Source organism: Crocuta crocuta, unplaced genomic scaffold (genome assembly GCF_008692635.1).
Source record: "Crocuta crocuta isolate KB4526 unplaced genomic scaffold, BGI_CrCroc_1.0 scaffold402, whole genome shotgun sequence".
Taxonomy (NCBI): Eukaryota; Metazoa; Chordata; class Mammalia; order Carnivora; family Hyaenidae; genus Crocuta; species Crocuta crocuta.
Genome location: NW_027529633.1, coordinates 1,714,662 through 1,734,506, shown reverse-complemented (window position 1 = coordinate 1,734,506; position 19,845 = coordinate 1,714,662). Strand labels below are relative to the sequence as shown.

General features: G+C 37.0%; 1 protein-coding gene across 2 annotated transcripts in view; it reads right to left on the bottom strand.

The window, feature by feature from the left end:
* The window catches only part of SNTG1 (syntrophin gamma 1), a 319,485-nt gene that overhangs the window by 26,867 nt on the left and 272,773 nt on the right, over nucleotides 1-19,845 (bottom strand). The window lies entirely within an intron of this gene.

The window sequence follows — 19,845 nt, the reverse complement described above, 5'->3', positions numbered from 1 at the left end:
AGATACTCTGTGGTATTTTCTCTTAAAGCTCAAACAAATCATCTGCACTTTGTCAAGATGAAAGCTTGAATAAATAATTATGACAAAAATTACATGGCATCCCCATGAGACTGAATGACAATAAGCATTTTACAAAAGTAGCTCATCTGTCTATCTCAGTCAATATGATTATTTGACTAAAAGTCTTCTTCCAATATTGCAGAAGGAAGTTTAGGTAGTATGAAATATGCCTAATAACCAAAATGCTCATTACAACATAACCGTGCACTTACTGTTTGGATACTGACATGGGACTCCAATGACATGTCCACAGATTTTTTTTCGAGTGAGATGCATGTATATTTTTTATTTAAAAAATTGAGAAGCTTGTACAGAGAATTCTTATCATACAATTTGTTCTATTATTAATATCTCAAATAATATGGTACACTGTCATAGTTAATGAACCAATATTGGCACATTATTCTTAACTAGAGTCTTAAACATTTATTCAGTTTTTCTTAGTTTTAACATAATGCCTTTTTCTTGTACAAGATTCCACCCAGGAATTTATTCATTGTGCCTTAGGCTCTACTTGTCTGTGACAGTTTCTCAGATCCTTGCCAGACTGTCCATGATAATTGGAGGAGTACTGGTCAGGTATTTTGTAGAATGCCCCCTATTGGACTTTGATGTATTTCTCATAACGAGGTGGGCCATAGATTTTACAAAAATGAAATAACACTCTGTGATTTTTGTTGCTAATCCCAGTGTATATTTCTGAGTGAGATGTTACCATTTAAGATATGTTGTTACAGTGGAGTAAAGTATTAAACTTCATTAGGTGGCCTTAACATGATCAATAATTCATTTAAACATAAAGATATGTGAAAAAAAGTGCATGGCTTTATATATGAACTCCATTTCTTATTATTCTATTATTTATTAAAGTATTTAATAATACTTTGCATGTTTTCAACCTTTTAAAATTTATTACTACGTGTTTTATATTCTTACATATGGTCTTTTCTAGAGAATGTTCCATGTACACTTGAAAAAAATGCATAATCTGTTCTGGTTAGGTGGTGTATTCTGTGTATGTCTGTTAGATATAGTTGGTTATAGTTTTCTTCAGATTCTGCATTTCTATATTTGTCTTCTGTTCATTCATTATTGCAAGTGGAATATCAAAACTTCTAACTATTTTTATAGAATTGTCTACTTCTCCTTGTATGTTGAAAGTTTAGCAAAGTTACTACATGGCATTGCTGCCTTAGTATCCATTTAGCTTGGTCAGTGGCCTGCAGGACTCACACTGACATTAGCCCGCTTGTGCACGTGCACACCCTAGATAGCAGCCGCACAGTCAGGGACATGTTAATATCCTGATACGACCCCCCAGCAGCCTTTGTGATCAATGTAATCCCTTGTCTCCTAGGGTTTATATGCTTTGTGCACCACTTAGGTAAGACCCCTGTCCGACTTACCAAAACCTTGCTCTTTGGGTATGAATTGACCCATTCAGCCTTAGCCCGGGAACCCTCCAGCACTCCACCCATGGGCCCTAAAAAGGCATCCCAGGTCCAGTCTCGCTGTCAGTACTCCTCTTTGACCACTATGTGTGGTTCCCCAAGACATGTCATGTCTTTCTTTCAGGACTTGTGAGTAAAAACTCCTGTATTTCAATTTCTCTTGTAGTCTGTTGTCAAAGTTGTGGCTCATCATCTGGAAACCGTGCTTCACCTAAATGTTAATTTCACAAAGCATAGCACTCCAATTCCATTAGCATTTAATATAGTTGGGGACTCTGATGCTTGCTGCCTATATGTTTATCATTGTTAAATCTTCTTTTTGAATTAATCCTTTTATCAATATATAATACTTATCTTTGTCTCCTATAACAGTGACATGAAATCTATTCTTTCTTTTATTGGTTTATCCACAAGCTCTCTTCTAGTTCCATACTTTGCATGGAATATCTTTTTACATCATTTTTATCTTAATCCACTTGAGTCTTTAGATCTAAAGTTAGCCTCTTGTAGACAGCACGTAGTTGGATCTTTTTTTTTTTTAATCCATTCTGTGCTGAGAAGAAAATGGCAGTTATTGCTTAATGATTATAGAGTTTCTGACTGGAGTGAGTATAAGTTTTAGAAACAGGTCACATGAATCAATTAATGTCATTGAATTGTACACTTAAAAATGGCTAAAATGGGAAATTTTCTATTATTTTAATACAATAAAAACAAAACTTAAAAAACTCTTTTTGAAAACAATGTGTCTCCAAAATCCACTCAAAGTAAATGCTAATTAAGAAGTTCCCACTTTAAAAAATACAATGAAATAACAAAATCATAAATTCCTTAAAAATAAAGATGAGAAAATTATCAATAATAATGACACATAATTAATCTCTACAGCATCTTTTGATTCTTTATATATTTATTCCCTAAACAATTATGAAAGGTTATTATATATTAAGTATTTTGTTAGGTTTAGATAAAAGAAGAAATTGTCACCATCCTGATGACATTAATTTCTGTACAAATAAATGATTTTCCTATGGACTACACAATTTATAAAGAAACAATATCCAATATTATAAATTGTCTTAAATGTTTCTTTAAATCTAGTATTATACAGAATCCTCTAACAATAAAATTACCTGAGACAATTAATTTTTTGGAAAAATAACACAAATTAAACCTTTAACTCACAATTTCCTCTAAATAAAATTCCTTATGTTTTAATGAGTAAAATAATTTAAACAATCCACATTATAAGAATATTACATAATACAAGTGAATATTGAATAACTTTGAAAAGAGGGAGTTCTAGACTTAGGAGTAATAAGAAATTTTATAGTCATTATGTACAGGTAATATATATTTACTAAAATGAAAAGGAAAGCAACAAACTTCATGGCATATAGCAGGATCTATGGTATAGTATAAGTATTCTAAACATAAAATAAAGAAAAGGATAATATGGAGAGGTCTTTCGAAAGAATGAAAAACAATTATTTTTAATAAATATGACAGCATTTTTTATCCAATTAAAGTGAAGAATAACTAACCTGATGTAAATTTAAAAAAAATAAAAATAAAAAAGTGAAATAAAGGAAAATAATATTAAAATGATCCCGCTTTTTCTGAACATTTAATAAAAATCACTGAAAATATAATAACTAAAGTTAGCAAGGTTATATTGAAACAAGCATTTGCATAAAATTGCTAGCAACAGTGGTTTGAATTCAAGACAATAAATTTTTTAATAAAATTCATTTTCAAATTGGTTTCCATACAACACCCAGTGCTCATCTGAACAAGTTAAGACAATAATTTTAATATTTATTTTAAGCTTTAAAAATAATAATAGTATTTGATCCAGAAATTCCATTTCTAAAAACTAACTGTAAGGAAATATGGTATATGAAAAACAAAGGAAAGTGTAAAACACATTACTAGTAAATATCAAAAATGGAAATTCTGAACATTTACATTAAGGCAATGCTCATGAGAATCATATATTTATACAGAAAAATGCAAAAATATTATCGTAAGGAAGAACATAAACACATGAAATATCCTTTATATTAATAATAGATGAAATAATCATATTAAAACCAAGGAGCTTGTAAAAGGGAACATGTCTGGAAACTATAGCATCTATGTAGCTCAGGTCCAGACGTTAACTTACTATTAAATCAAAACTTTATTTTTAGCTTGTTTGGCTGTAAAACTAAAAGCTTTCATATTCTCAAATTATAATTTCAAGTATATTTGAAATAATATTTCATATGAAGTGATTATAGTGTAAAACTGGAATTTACTATTTCAACTAGATGAATTTTCAAGGGGTCAAACAGACTTCAAAAGTTTATTTTTTTAAACAGAATAACAAAGTTAATCTGGGTAAAGAAGGCATATTATAGACCTATGAAGGAGTTTTGAAACCTTTCAGCATATGGAGCATGAATCCTTGGCTGTGAGTAGGACACTCCAAAAATGAATAAAGTACTCAATGAATCTAATAATGATTGACTGAAAGATTTGTCAGTTAAGAGGTAATGATACAAAGTTAATATAACAACTTCTGTGACAGATGATAGCCAGCTTTATTATGGTCATCACCACCTAATGTATATAAATGTTGGATCACACAGCGTATGCCTAAAACTTATATAGTGTATGTCAACTACACTTCAACAACAACAGCAAAAGTAATTCAGTAGCAAAATAAAGCAGCCACCTAAAACACTTTATATGGCACCTGTTCAATCAATGTTTGTAAATATTAAACAAAGTTAATGCAGTAACTTTGTCACTTTGTGAATTGGTTATTCTCACAGAAATTCATTAAGGCCAATTTGGGGGAATCTGAATCTGAAAATACTATCAGTAAAAGTTTCACAGGCTTAATTCAAGAACTCATTGACAATATTATTTCTTATGCCAGTATTTTATTTTCAAGCTTCTGATAAGCGTTATGGAAACTATCTTAAGAATATTAATAATGAGGGGTGTTGGGTGGGCTCTGTTGGTTAAGTGCCTGACTTCAGCTCAGGTCATGATCTCACGATTCCTGAGTTTGAGCCCCGCCTCCAGCTCGGGGCTGACAGCTCAGAGCCTGGAGCCTGCTTGGGATTCTGTGTCTCCCTCTCTCTCTCTGCCTCACCCCTGCTTGCACTCTGTCTCTCTCTGTCTCTCAAAAACAAATAAACGTTAAAAAAATTTTAATAAAAAAAGAATATTAATGATGAAGACGAGCAGACACCACTGTGTTTTATAACACATTATTTATATTGCTCTGGTGAGTACAATAGTAGGTTCCTTATAGCTGGCTCTGAGGTGGACTGAGATAGGATGGTGTTGGTGAGGTGTGTATGGAGAGTGGAGTTGTTTGTGGTTTGTGATTTGATGTTCTTAAGAATAAGGTGCTAGTGAAGAATGACAGGAGCAGGTGTTCTTTGCTTCAAGACATTTCCAGTCATGACAGAAAGTTAACCAAGATGCAGTGATAAGTTCTCTATGAAATACATGCAGAATTTTGTTGTGAGCTAGCATGATGCCACAATAAAACTGAAAAAATATATGAAATTTTTGTCTCCATTTTCTGTTATTCTGGAAGACTATATATATATGCATATATATAAAATATATATTATATTATATTATATCATATTATATTATATTATATTACATTACATTATACTCACAGTGTAATAATCGCTAGTGACCAACATGGAATGACAAGAGAAGGATTATAAAGATCGTTAACCTCTCCTCCTTAATCACTTATTTTTGGTATCCTATTCTCCATACACGGACTGAATTTCCATCACCAGTAAGATATGAAGATCTTTTCCCTATTATATGGGGCACCTGGGTGGCTCCATTGGTTAAGTGTCCAACTTCTGCTCAAGTCATGATCTCATGTATTGTGTGGTTCGAGCCTCGAGTAGGGCTCTGTGCTGACAGCACAAAGCTTGGGCCTGCGTGAGATCCTGTGTCTCCCTCTCTCTCCGCCCTTCCCCCACTAGCGATCTCTTTCTTTGTCTCAAAAAAAAAATTTAAAAAAGATACTTTTCCTATTATAATGCATATATCTCAGAAAAATAATACATTTTGTAGACAATGTACTGAAATAAAGATAAATCCTGACCTAACAGCCATAAGTATTTAAATGTAACGCAAACTTTATTCCCTACTTATAAGCCACATGACCTTGGGCAAGATTCTTAATTAACTGGAGTGTAAGTATATTCTATTATAAATGAGAAGTAGTAATACTTCAGTATCCTACTTAAAGGCTTAGTATGAAAATAGATGAGATGATAATGTCATGAAATTGCTTTGTATATAACAGGGTTTTTTTTTCTTATTAGTTAAAATTAGTTTAAGAAAGTTTTTCCAATAGAACAGTGTAATGTGGCAAATTTGATGTGAGAAGGCCTCTGGAACACAGGTAGCAATAATGATTCTGGGAGAATATTGAAGCAGAGGTGAGAACTTCCTGAAGACAAAGACGCCTTCTGGACCTGTCTGTAGTCTTCTATGAAAAAAAAAATCTTTATATTTAATTTAAAATTAAAAACTTATTTTATCTTAAACACAAGTCATAAAGTACATTTCATTTTGAGAAAACATGTCTCAGTAAATGTCATCATGATTCCCCATTGCCATGAATGGTATTGCATAGACTCTTCGTTATTGTTATACCAGGTCTGGAAAACATCCTTCCTCTCCATCTGCCCCTATGACTTCCTTGTGTTTCTTCTTCTTATTGTGTAAAGTTTTGACTTGTAATGACCCTAAAGTGGTGAATAATGGAAGAATCACATGGAACTAGCAAGGACAGGGATAATTTTTTAATTTAATATTTATTATTATTATTTTAAAAATTTATATCCAAGTTAGTTAGCATGTAGTGCAACAGTGTTTTCAGGAGTAGATTCCTTAAAGCCCCTCACCCATTTAGCCCATCTCCCACCCCTCACAACTCCTCCAGTAACCCTCTGTTCTCCATATTTAAGAATCTCTTATGTTTTGTCTCCCTCCCTGTTTTTATATTATTTTTGCTTCCCTTCCCTTATGTTCATCTGTTTTATATCTTAAAGTCCTCATATGAGTGAAGTCATATGATATTTGTCTTTCTTTGACTGACTAATTTCACTTAGAATGATACTCTATAGTTCCATCCACGTGGCTGCAAACTGGAGAACAGGGAGAATTTTTGACTGAGTACTCAGACCCTTTCAGAGACATGTTTATTAATTATTTTTCATTTATTTCAAAACTTTTTAAATGATAATATTTTTGTCATACTGCTTAATGCTTCCATCCAACTCTGTCCCCTAAGTAGGTGATGTACCCCGCTCCACAGATCCACACTCAACAGAGAAAGCCAAGCTTATTTTTACACCACCCTCCTTCCCACAGTTCTGCTGTATTGAAATACTGGCCAATATGGGAATGTCACACCAGAATATTTTACTGATCAGCACAAATGGCACATGCAGGGTCTTGGCTGATAAAGTTAAGGGCACTTGGACAAAGGGTTCAATAAGGACAGCTTGTATCTTCAGGTGTTATGTGGTGACAAGGATTCATTATTTCTGTGTACATGAGCCAGTTGGTGTTCGCTCCTACATATTGCAACTTGTCTCCTGGTATCCGAGAAGAATAAAACTGTCAGGAATTTTGTCAGAGGGGTCAGTGGAAAATAGGAAATTCTAGATGGTGGTACACAAAATATGCACAGGAAAAAGAAGGAGTTCTGTAGGGTTTCTAGATAGCGATCTGAATAAATAGAGGTCTTACTTACTTTATGATTGAAAGTCTTCCCCCAACTAATTTCATGGCTGGTCTATTCTCACCATCTAGGTCTCATTAGAAATACTAATGCCTCCAAGAGCCTTTTCCCTTCAAAATCTTAAAAAGCCTTTCTGAGGTCTTCTGTTTCATAATACTTGCTCATTTCCTTCTTAGACCTAACTGCAGTCTGTGATCATCCTGCTCTATCTCTCTCCACTGTAAAGAAAGCTTCAAGTCTACAAGTAGTTGGTCTGAGTAGTTGACTCGTTCATCAGTGCGTCCCTCACTTTTAACAGAGTAGCTGGTATGCAATTGACATGATGAAACTAACTTTTGTGAAGTTAGGCAGGATAACTATTAAAGGCAGAATAAATACTAAAGAAGAAAAATCTCCCTTCTCTTCCCTCTTACGTGGTTGTCATGTTATAATAAAGTTGGGGAAAACATACCCAAATGAGAATTTTATTTAAAAATGTGAATTTTCCAATTTTAGAATTCTATCAACCAGAGATCAAGACCACCTCTTGATTTTCCAAACCATGGTCTCTGTCTTCTCTAGATAACTTTGACCAAAGGACCCTATTTGGGGTTGAAAAATTCTTGCCACCAGTTGTGAGCTTCATCTGTTGAAACTGATGGAGATCAAGTACAAAATGAGTAAGAAAAAGAAAAACACAAAAAAACCCCAAAACACTACTAGCATTATATAAAGAAATATCTGAATGTTTTTCAAATGTGGAATTGACCCAAAGACTTCATTATAAATAGTCACACACTAGGTTTCCACTTGCCCAAATCTTTCCATGAATCACTGCTTCTACTTGATGCTGGAGAAAAAGGTCAAACATGGTCAGGTACATTTGGTGAGGTTCATTAGCTCAATAAAGTCTGAAGATATTTTCAAAAATGAAACTCATTTAACTTAGTTTAACCAGGTAGTTTTCCTCATGGAATACATTGAAAATAAAATTGCACTATAAAATAAAATGTTTAATGAATTTAAGTATTGTAATAAGAGATCTGAAATCCTTATTGATTTGTTAAAAAATTTGTTTTTAATAGTCAAAAGCAATGTTTAACTCAAAATATTCTTTGATTATATGGAATGCTAAATGTAAAATGTATGTGGCATTTTGAAGGGATGTTTAAATATTTTTAAGTGCCCAGAAGCTGCAAGTAAAGTTACTACATGTATGAAGAAAGAACAGCTCATTGAATCACAGCATTTTCAATATTATAGTGATAATAAAGTCATTGAAGACAGCCAAAACAAAAAGCAAGTAGTATGAAATATATAGTAAAATCTTAATGACCAAAGTGCTATCACAATTAACGATTATGAAAAAAAACTCTGGAAAAAAATCACTTGCCTTTGAGGTACTCTTTAATAAATGCTTAAAACCTCTGGTCCAATCCATTTGGAGTTTATAATTTAAGGTCATTGTTCTCAAACCTGCGTGTAATCCTTATAAAATGTACCTACAGATGATAACTGAACATGAAATGTGGAACTATTATCAAGCAAAATATATCATGTGAAGATAATGAGGCACATAGCATGTAATCTATCGTTTGTTCCTGACATCGAGTCACTTGATGGGTAAATGTGTACGGATCATAAGTACTATAAAAATACTTTGCTCAGTGCCTAGGAAGCATTCTGTATGTCTGGTGTTGTAGACATATTATTACAATGAGCATAACACTGTTCTAGGTAGGTTCTTTCATACATTTCATCTAATCCCTACAAGAGTTATGTAATAGTCACAGTATTTCCACTTTCCAGATAATACAATCAAAGAAACAGCATAAACAATCATAATATATCAAAGCTAGTAAATGGGAATCAAATCTAAATACATCATTATCCATGGTTCATATTTCTGCTTTTATCCCAAACTGCATCTTTGATCTTCTATAATTATTTGCCTAACTGAAAAAAAGCATAGACCCATTTATTGAGCACGACCAATTATAAATGAACTTTCATTGCAAATGCCTGAGTCCTGTCTTAAAGTAGAAGAGAAACCTAGAGTCACATTTGGTATAAAACACTAAACCCAAGAAAGTACTGATTTTCTCCAACATACTGTCTTTGAGAAGGAAAGCTGGTAATAGCTGCCCCCTTCCCTTTTTCTTTTTTTCACTCAAGGCCCTGCAGTCCCATCCAGAAAAAGAGGCCGATGCCAGGGCTTGGGGCTCAGCCTTTGGAGGTGACTCAGCTGGGCTGACACTTGTGCAAAATAAAGTCTTTCCTGATTCCCCAAGTCCATGTGGCTTGTCTCTTCCTGGGCATGGAGTATTTGCTGTAACATTTTTGGTGCATTAGCCAGGAAACCGACATCTGCGCAGGCCCCTTAAGCCACTGTTATCAGAGGCCAGCAGAGAGGCCAGTCATCGTGGGCCCTGCAACGGAAAGTAAGGCATGCCACTGGGGATTTCACTGGACTCCAACCCTTACCAGGCCAGCAAGAGCCATGGCAATACTATACTATGTCAGGAAATTAACTTACCCTGGCCAAGTGTACTACCCCTAGCTTTCCTCCAAATACGCCGTACACCCCAGACAAAAATAGAATACTCCCCATTCGAGATCCTACATGGAAGGTGCTCTCCACTAGTCAAATTCAAGGGGGACCTGACAGAACTAGGGAATTTAGAAATACACAAACAACTACAAGGATTAGGAAAAACTGTATTTGTGATACATAGATGAGTGACAGACAAGATACCTATTTCCCTAGGAATAACTGTACCCCCACAAACCTGGGGATCAGGCTTAGATAAAAGATTAGGAAAGGAACTGCCCGAACCTACTAGGAAGGGACCCTATTTACTGGTGCTCACCACGTCCACAGCCCTCAAGGTTGCAGGACTAAATGCCTGGGTCCACCATTCTAGAGTAAAGGCAGCCCACCTGTCACCTGACAACCACTTGAACCAGAAAGTGACTCTCAACCAGAAGAGTCCTCTACAGATCATCCTTAAGAAGAGAGTGGACGATAAGCAGCCTGCAGCCAACACCTGAGAACTCTCTATAACCAGAAGCTTGAGGAAATCACCAAGCAACTTAAATGAACCCTAACAAGTCATTCTCTCTCAGATTTCATTGTCACCCCTACCTATTTCTCTTTCCTTACTTGCTGCTCTACTCTTTGCTGTAGGGCTAACCCAAGTTACTGCTTCAGATTGGTGCCTCAGTCACTTAGCCTTCCTCTACTTACTAGTGTCAGGATACCTAATTCTCCTTAGATGTATATGATCTGAGTTATGACTGATGTCCTTCTCTGCATGCTGTTCTCTGCCTATAACCATCTTCTTCCCCAGGATGGGACCGTCCCATCTGCTGTCCCTGTGGCACATATTCCTTTTCCAAACCTGTTCAAAAAGGACTCTTCTCACTCCTGCGATGCAAATGCATGACCTATCGCTCCCTGCTTGTCCTGGAAGGTCTAAAGAGCCACCTTATGATCCCAACCACCGAACCCCATCTACTGTCTTCATGAGGGACAAACTTATGTTACAGGCGCATGGAGCTGCACTGCCTGCTACCCTGCTCAGCCTCCTAAAGAGGCCATTCCTCTCCCTGTGCCCTTCCCGACTCTTGCTCTGACCCCTCCCCCTTTACCAATTCCTGCTCCTCCCGTCTGCAGAGGTAAGACGACACTGCCACCACCTACCACCATGCCCTCGTGCCACTGTGTGCCCCATATGCCGAATAGACGTTATGGTACCGGGAGGGCCACTCCCTGTACCAGGAACAGGAAAACATATTGGACGGGAAAAATAAAAATACAGTGTTATTGGGGACTGCCTGATCCAACCTGCCCTGATGTTCCTCATGTCTGTTGTGTCACTTCTGACCTAACCCTTCAACCTCTGTTGGAACACAACTCAGAGAGACCACTTGTTTTAGATCCCCATCTAGGTCGAATGTTAAATGCAACATATCACCTCCTTAATGATACCAGTCCCGGCCTGGTGGCTCTGCTTGTCCACGGGGCCCCTCCATTACACAGCTACTCCAACAACACAGGCAACTGTGAATGCCTGTTAACTGAAGACCCAGACCCCCACATGGTGAGACTGTACTAACCGGAGTCGAACTGTCCCAAACAGCTCCCAGGTGCCTGGCAAACAAAATGGGAACCAAGCGAGTCAGCAATCTGGCCATTGGCCAATGCAACCAGACTCTTGATAGTCAGAAACTCAGTCATCTTTCTGCAACCCAACCTTGCTGTTGACCCCTTCTTGGGCTTTTCTTTGTGTGTGGGTCAGATGCCTACCTGGGTCTACCGGCCAATAGGATGGGCATCTGCATTCTGGCCTTCCTCACTCCTCAGATAAACATTGTACCCAATAATCAGTCTCTTATAGTACCCTTGGCAGCATATACTCGATCAAAAAACCCATTCAAGTCATATCCCTGCTGATTGCCTTAGGAATAACGGCAGAGGTGGGCATGGAAAGGGGAGTAATAGTCTCCTCAACCACTTATTGTCATGAGTTATCCAAGGACTTAACAGATGACATAGAGCAGGTTCGAATATCTCTGCTGCTTTTACAAGACCAAGCAGACTCTCAGCAGCAGTAGTCTTACAGAACACAAGAGGGCTGGACCTGTTAACTGCCGAAAGGGGAGGACTGTGTCTCTTCCTAAATGAAGAATGTTGCTTTGATGCCAACCAATCAGGGATAGTTTGAGATATGGTCAGCAGTTAAGGGAGCAAATCAACAAACAGGCAGGAATTAGCAGACCCACGGAATTCTTGGAGCAACTTATAGAATTGGGTCTCTTGGCTCCTCCTTTTAGCTGGTTCTTCTTTTCATGCTTTTTGTAGCCTTCCTGTCTGGTCCTTGTATCATCAATATGCTAACCAGGATTGTTTCCTCTTGCCTAGAAGCTATAAAACTCTAGAGGATGCTCCAGTTGAACCATTCTAGCTGTCACTACTGTCCTTTGGATGGCAAAGAATCCTAGCTTTCACATTCCTCCCTTGACAAGAAGAAGCCAGAATGATCTTCACCCCTCCTCCCGTGGCAGCAAAGGTTCCCTGGCCCCCACAAACTGATATTCTCTAAGTCTGCTACATCAGCTTGAGAATCAAGAAGGGGGAATGAGAAGGAAAGCTGGTAAAAGCAAGGTAAATGGGGCTAACCATACAGCTGAGGCAGGACATGCTTTTGGCTTCGGTGATCTTGCTTGCCTCCTGCATCTGCCAACTGCCCGAGTAGCACAACTGATAAGTGCCCCTTCCCTTTTTCATTTTTTCTCTCGAGGCCCTGCAATCCCACCCAGATAAAGAGGCTCATGCCTAGGCTTGGGGCTCAGCCTAGTCACTGGTGGAATAGGTGGAGTCACTGGTGACTCCACTGGGCAGACACCAGTGTGAAATAAAGTCTTTCCTGATGCCCCAAGTGTTTGTTACTTGTCTCTTCCTGGGCACCAAGTATTTGCTATAATGTATGTTTTGAGTCATTGTTTCTTTTTTACAATACTTCGTTATTTTAAGTTGTTTTTCCCTCCTTCTACAAGTCAAAAGCTTTCTGTATGCTACTCATTTGTTTAAGACCTATTACTAGAACTGGCTTACAGTTTGGGAATGCTAGTGATGGACATTTGTATCATCCCTTGAGGGATACAACTGAATAACTCAGGTTAGTGAATGAATTCACATTTGTATAGCATCAAGAATGTCTTAGATGAAAACTATTCAAAAACATAATCCAGTAGTTACATATAAATGGAAAATGAAGCTATGCACGTGATAGTGAAAAATTTACATGTTGAACAAAAAAAAGACAAAACCATCTCAAACACAAACTTTCTTAGTTTCCATATTTGTTCATGGTTTGCAAGCATTGATTTTTCATGCCCCCAGAAAAATTCCTCTTTTGAATAATGGAAACAACTTCTACCTAAAAAGATAATGTAAGCATTGTGTCATCTATCTTATGAGAAATAGAAGTAGAACCTTTTCTAATATGGGGGGCAAAAACAGCAGAAAGAACAACCTATATGTATTACACTTATTACATAGATCATCTTAACAATTACAGTAAAAATGCTGTGAAACCAGGATATAATTTTACTCTTCCTAGAACATCAAACACTTGGCACTTGGCATTTAATTCATGTTTGCCCATCAATAACCACAAATACATTCTTTGTTTCCTTGCAAATTGTCTTGATGGGCCTTCTAGTTAAGCAGTAAATCAAACTTTCCACTCAGCCTTGTTCTCATTTTGCATCAGCCTTCAACTTTGGCAAGAAGCCCAAGCACACATATCACCTCTTGCCTTCCTTCTACCCACCCTCCCCAACCCTGAAATTAATTTACAACCTTTAATGTTTTAAAAGTGGCACTTTCTTTCCCCTTGTTGCGGGTTTGCTAGCAATCATATTTGGTGGAAAACCAGAAGAAACCTCCTTAAAACTATTTCTCTTTATACCTCTTTACACTTCTCATCTGTTCTTCGTTCATGTAGATATATCTTTGGACCTAATTACAATTTTACTTCAACTCTATGTACTAATTTAAAAAGTTTTTAAGTTTGAACCGTGATGATAGAGGGATAAAAAGAGCAGTATCAAAAGATCACAGAATTAGATGAAAGCTTATGCCTTTTGCTTATTTCTTCAGGTGGTATCATGTTCATCAATATATTCAGTACTAGTCACTGAATTAATTCTGTGTCTTTGAGCTGTGCTTGAGTCTAGATCAGAGATTACAGTTAATACCTCCACCAGACTTAGTAGTAATACATTATGTTAAGTGCTATGCTGGGGTGTACCTACAATTCTCTGCTCTCAAAGAAGGGACATCTATATCAGATGGGTGAAAGAAGGCTTTCTGGATGAAGATTTGCACTCAGGGATGAATGTAAATTGTGAGAGTATTCTGTGTAAAAGTGTAGAATATGGCTGAGTCACCAAATGCTGGGGGATGGGGGTCCATGCAAGAGATAATGCCAAATTGCAGGCAGAAACTAGAACATTAAGAGGTTTCTGTACTATGCTAACAAATATTGTCTTTAAGGTGGTAGGAAGCCACTAAAGTAATTTATCAAGAGAACCTGAAGACATGGCTGAATCTACACTTTAGAAGTATTATTAATCTGGCAATGGTGTGAAAGATGGACCAGAGAGGGATGCAAGTCTATGTCTTTATAAGGCTTTGGCTTCCTTCCATAGTATCCAAAAGTACCCAGTTCCAGACCTGCTTTCATTTAACTATAGATTCCTTGAGAGGAGGGACTGTATCCCTTTGTGTATTCCTAGTGTCTGTGGTCAAGGCATAGTTAAGGCATGAAAAGTGTCTGTCCAATAAGTAAATTAAAAAGGACTATTTGGATGATATTGCAGAAACTCAAATGGGAAGGAATTACCCAAGTTAGTTACCAAACATCTTTTAGATTAATTTAGGAGGAGTTGTTGAGGAAGAGACAGGAGTATGGCAGATAATTCAGACTTCTTTGATAACTGAGAATGGAATGCAGAGGAGTCATATCAAAATGGACAGCAAGTTTAGGGTTGGGCACGCTGTGCTGAGATGTGTTTCACATGCAGCCTTAAAGATCAAGATGTACATTTGGGCTGTGGGTAACTGAACAGAAATCATTATCATCAGGCCAGCTACTTGATTAAGGATTGGATGGAATAGCCCAATCAAGCTCAGAGTTACTCTATCAAACATATTTCATTTAAATTTATTCCCCTCAAATGGACTCTACATACAGGGAAATCTATTAAGAACTAAAAACAATTTTTTAAAAACCAGGAAAAGTGTTTTTAAAATTCAGACTTGGTGAGTTATTTCATAATAGCTTAAAACCATCAATCTGTGAGTTGATATACACAGAGTACTTATTTTAATCAGATCTACGTAAAATTTTACAAAAGACAAATCAAAATATACGTAAGAATGTACTCATATGTTTCCACATATACTTGGACATGGTGTGGCTATTTGTTATTATTAACATACTACTTTTATTTTGAGAAAACTTATATGTCGTGTGCCTAATAAGAACTGGCAAGGGTCTCCTGATTGGTTTAGTCAGTTGAGTGTCCGACTTTGGCTCAGGGCACCATCTCCTTTGTGAGCCTGAGCCCCGCATGGGGCTCTGTGCTGTCAGCTCACAGCCTGGAGCCTGCTTGGGATTCTGTGACTCCCTCTCTCTCTGCCCCTCCCCTACTTGTGCTCTGTCTCTGTCTCTCTGTTTCTCTCTCAAAAATAAACAAACATTTTTTAAAAGTTAAAAAAAAGAACTAGTGAGAAATTTTGGTCTTGTTGGTATAAATTGCTCAGATCCTCAGGATTTTTGCTTGTTTGTTTATTGTTGTAGATGTTTTCTGGCAACATGGTAAAATTCAGCCATACTTTGATTTCATATTACCAATCCTCTATACAAATCAACTCTTTTCTAGTTATTTCTTTGTAATGTATGCACACACATTCAGGTGCCAGCTCAGTGGATAGTAATAGCTCTAGAGAGAAAACGAAAGGAGATTCCTAAGATGTTACATCCTAGGCAATGTGTCTGTTTTGTGGTCCAAGCTGTTACTATTCCGTCTCCAGGTTGTCTGCATGCTGCTCCTCTGACAGAGACAAAGCAGGTTATTAAGCACCTGCTAAGTTAACACATAAGTATCGGCATATCTTTATTTTTGGGGTAGCACTGTCCTTCACATTAACTAATTTGATTTCTAAAATTTAATTACGAACTTTATTTGTATGAATCAATCATTTATTTTTTTCTCCCTGAGCAAATAAAAAATCCCCAAATTCAAAGAAATTCATATTTCTAGAAATTGACAGTTTACTTCTTTTTAAATTTTATTAAATTTTTAAAAAATTTTATTCTGATGGTTTACTTCTAGCTCAAATATAAAAGGCATCACTGGGAAACTATTCAATTCGTTAAACTGGCAACATAATGAATTACCTTGGGATACATAATCTTCCTCTTTTGCACTGAAACATTTCTATTTAGGTAAAAAAGGCATGCAATTTGGGAAGCAGTTGAAGAAAGTCGGAATTAGACCTGAGGACATGTGTAAATGTAATGTTTTTTTTTTAATATTTTTTATTTATTTCTAGGAGAGAGAGAGAGACAGCGTGAGCAGGGGAGGGTCAGAGAGAGAGGGAGATACAGAATCTGAAGTTAGCTCCAGGCTCTGAGCTGGCAGTCAGCACAGAGCCCGACGCGGGGCTCGAACCCACGAACCGTGAGATCATGACCCGAGCTGAAGTCGGACGCTTAACCGACTAAGCCACCCAAGTGCCCCATGTTTTTAATGGGGCTACACAGAATGGGATATATGGAGGACCCCAGCTAGAACCTAAACGTTGTTTACACAATGAATTTGGAATAATTTCCTATCTCAGTTCAGTGGTGAGTGAAGCCTGCCTGCTGGAAATTAACTTGTATTAGAGACTTGGATGTCTCTTGGGAGAGACGGCGGTCTGAGAGGAGTAAAACCAGTTGCACAGCATTGCATAGTACAAGGGAAAGCCATCCGAACTACACCTTGGAGTTAATTCTAAGTTCCCAACATGCATGGTCTGTGCATAATATCTGAATCCTATGGTATATCACACGACACCAGAGAGTGTTTTCCCAAGAAACTTAGAAAAGTCACTTAACTAAGGACAAATTAAGAAAGGGATCTTCTCATTTTTACAATGAACATAGAAACTCCTCAGTGCCTTAGCTATTTTCCTGAAAATAATTCAACAGATGTCCTGCAAATCCACTACTTTTCCAGTATATTTCTTTTTTTCCCAAGTAGTTGCTCAGGTCAGAAACTCTGGTGTTATACTCACCTCTATCTTCCCTCTCTCTCTAAGCACTCCTGGATATCCTTATAATGAATTCTCTGCTGTTCTGCATTCTCAAGCCTCCTCCTCCAAACCTAATCTAATCCCTTCCTTCGCAGCCTCCACTTATCTTTCTCTCCAACGCATTCTCCACAAGGGTGCCGGAGTCATCATGGCTTGCATTGTGTTACTAAGATAAACCCTGTTGGTGGCTTTCCATGGTCCTTGTCACTACTGGCATTTCAGCCCTAATTTGCATCATCCCAGTACCCAAGCTTATTGCAGTGTAATGCCGAGGGACCTGCCTTTTCATTGCTTGTGACCACATCTTTGGCCAATGCAATTTTGTGATAGTTCCAGCAGCAGGTGCTGAAGATGAATTGCATGTTAAGGTTTGTTCTCTCTGCCATCACCATCTACAAGAAAAGGATGTGCCTGGACCAACCTCCTGGTTCAGAGAATGAGGAACAGCTAGAGCAGAGTCAAATCAAATGGGTTCGAGGGACCCATCCAAACTGCAGACTCGCAAAGGAGCCCTGTATAGATCAGTCATCTGATCCCATACAAGAGTATGAGGAAAACAAATTTAAAAAGAAATTACTGCGGTAAGCCAGTGAGTGTTGTCATTGTGCATTACAGAGCAATTTTGTGGCCAACGCTAACTGACGTGAGTACCAAATCTGTACTGTAAGGACCATGGCGTCTTACATGCGGAGCCTGACTACTTTGGACCACTGCTCTCATTCTCTCATTCTCCTGCTAATGCGCTGCTGAAACTGTCTGTCATCTCACATCTCAGGGCGTTCACATACGCTGTTTCAACTGCCTTCACCATGTGCTTTGTTAGCCGTTCATAACCTAAGAATTTTCTGGTGAAATGTGATTTTCTCCAAGTACCACCCATGGGCCCTTACCTATCTTACAAACTTTCATGCCACCCTGAACTCCTTTTGCTAAGAACCATTACACTTAGGATTACTTGCTTAATGTCAATCTTCTCTACCAGGCACCATGAGAACGAAGGCCTTCATGAAAGCAGAGACCCACAATGACTGGATTGTAACAGACAAATGTGTTGATTGATGGACCCAGGATTCTAAAAGTGAGCTTTTGGGAATGACGGCACAACAGCAAGGGGTCATCAGTGCTGGTGCCTTGCCGTTGTGACAGCTCCCCAGCAGTGTGGGAGAGATGTAGGTATTCACCTCGTAGGAAGGCTCCTCTGTCCCACTCACAACGCAACACTCTCCACACACGTTTTATTTAAACTTTGCAACAATCACGTGGAAAAGATGTCATTCGCGTTTCTATTTTAGACACGAGGAAAGCAGGCTCTAGCATCTATGTGATTTGCAAACATCCTGGGGTGTTAAGGGTGAGAGAGGACAAAGGTGGCTCATTAAGGAGTTCTGAGAAATCTGAAATAGAAGGAGGAAAACATGATGGATTCCTGGGACTAGATGAAAAGACAGGATCTATGGTTGAGACAAAACCCACTGAAAGATGGACTGGTTGGATTAATGCTTGAGGACTTCAGAGTCTATACTTCCTATTTGACAATTTACTATGTTTTCCCTTTTCAAAAACCTATCTCATTTAATTTTAGAATAATGTTGCAACATAGAAACACAGCTATTATTATTATTCCCATTCCCTACATGGTAGTTGCAGAGGTTAATATACTATATTAACAAAACATTTCGTAAAAATGAAGCCTGATGATTGAAGAAAAGACAATCTAAGACAGAATGAGAAATGATATTCTTAATAATGAAAAAAATGAATCTAGAAAAAAACAAGATATATCAAAAAGCCCATTTAAAAATTTAAATTTTAGAATTTAAAATTTTTTAAGACTGAGGAAGAGGGGGAAAAGGATAGAAAGTAGAAAAAGTATATAAAGCATATAAGCCAAAGAATTTTTTACTCTTACCTGCTTTTGTTCTATATATACTTTGAATTATAAATATAGGCAATAGAGCATGTGTTAGTTTCCATGTTACTTTATAATGTCCTTATATTGTAAGAAATGAATTAAAATAATCCAGGAGTTTATTATTCTGTTACATTTAGCTGATATACTGGCATGAAAACTTGGGTTATATTTCTCTTTTGAACATTTACTTTAGGGCTATATTTGGAATGCTTGAGGGTTAAAAAAAAATTACCTGATAGATTGTTTCCCTAAATGTCTGAGTTTGTTTTGCAATAAATGCAATGTTCTTCATTCTCCTAAAAGCAAAGAAGAAATAATTTATCTGAAGAAGAATGTAAAAACTCCATGGAATAGAATTTGATGTCTTTGTCCATGTTTGGGGGCTGTAAGTTACATAACTGGAGAAGAAAAATGACTGAAAGTTATTGTAAAAAGGAAAAATGCTAAAGTTTATATGAATATCATTGTAATTACATCATAACATATGTGTATGTAAGATTTCTACTTATGTAGGAAACATTTCAAGAAAACATTCATTGAAATAATTTCAAACTTTCTTTTTGGATTTTTAATGTCAACCTTTGATATGAAATAGTTGAAATATCATAGGAAAATAGCATAAAATAGAAAAAATGAAGGTTTATTCTATTTTGAGAGATTTAACCTATGGAATTCATATGATAATTGTGTTATAATTATATAAATGCTTTTTAGAAAAATTCAAACAATAAGGAAATGTGTGTATGTGTACATGAAGATCCTCTATCTTAGGAGAAACAGTAGCTCAAAG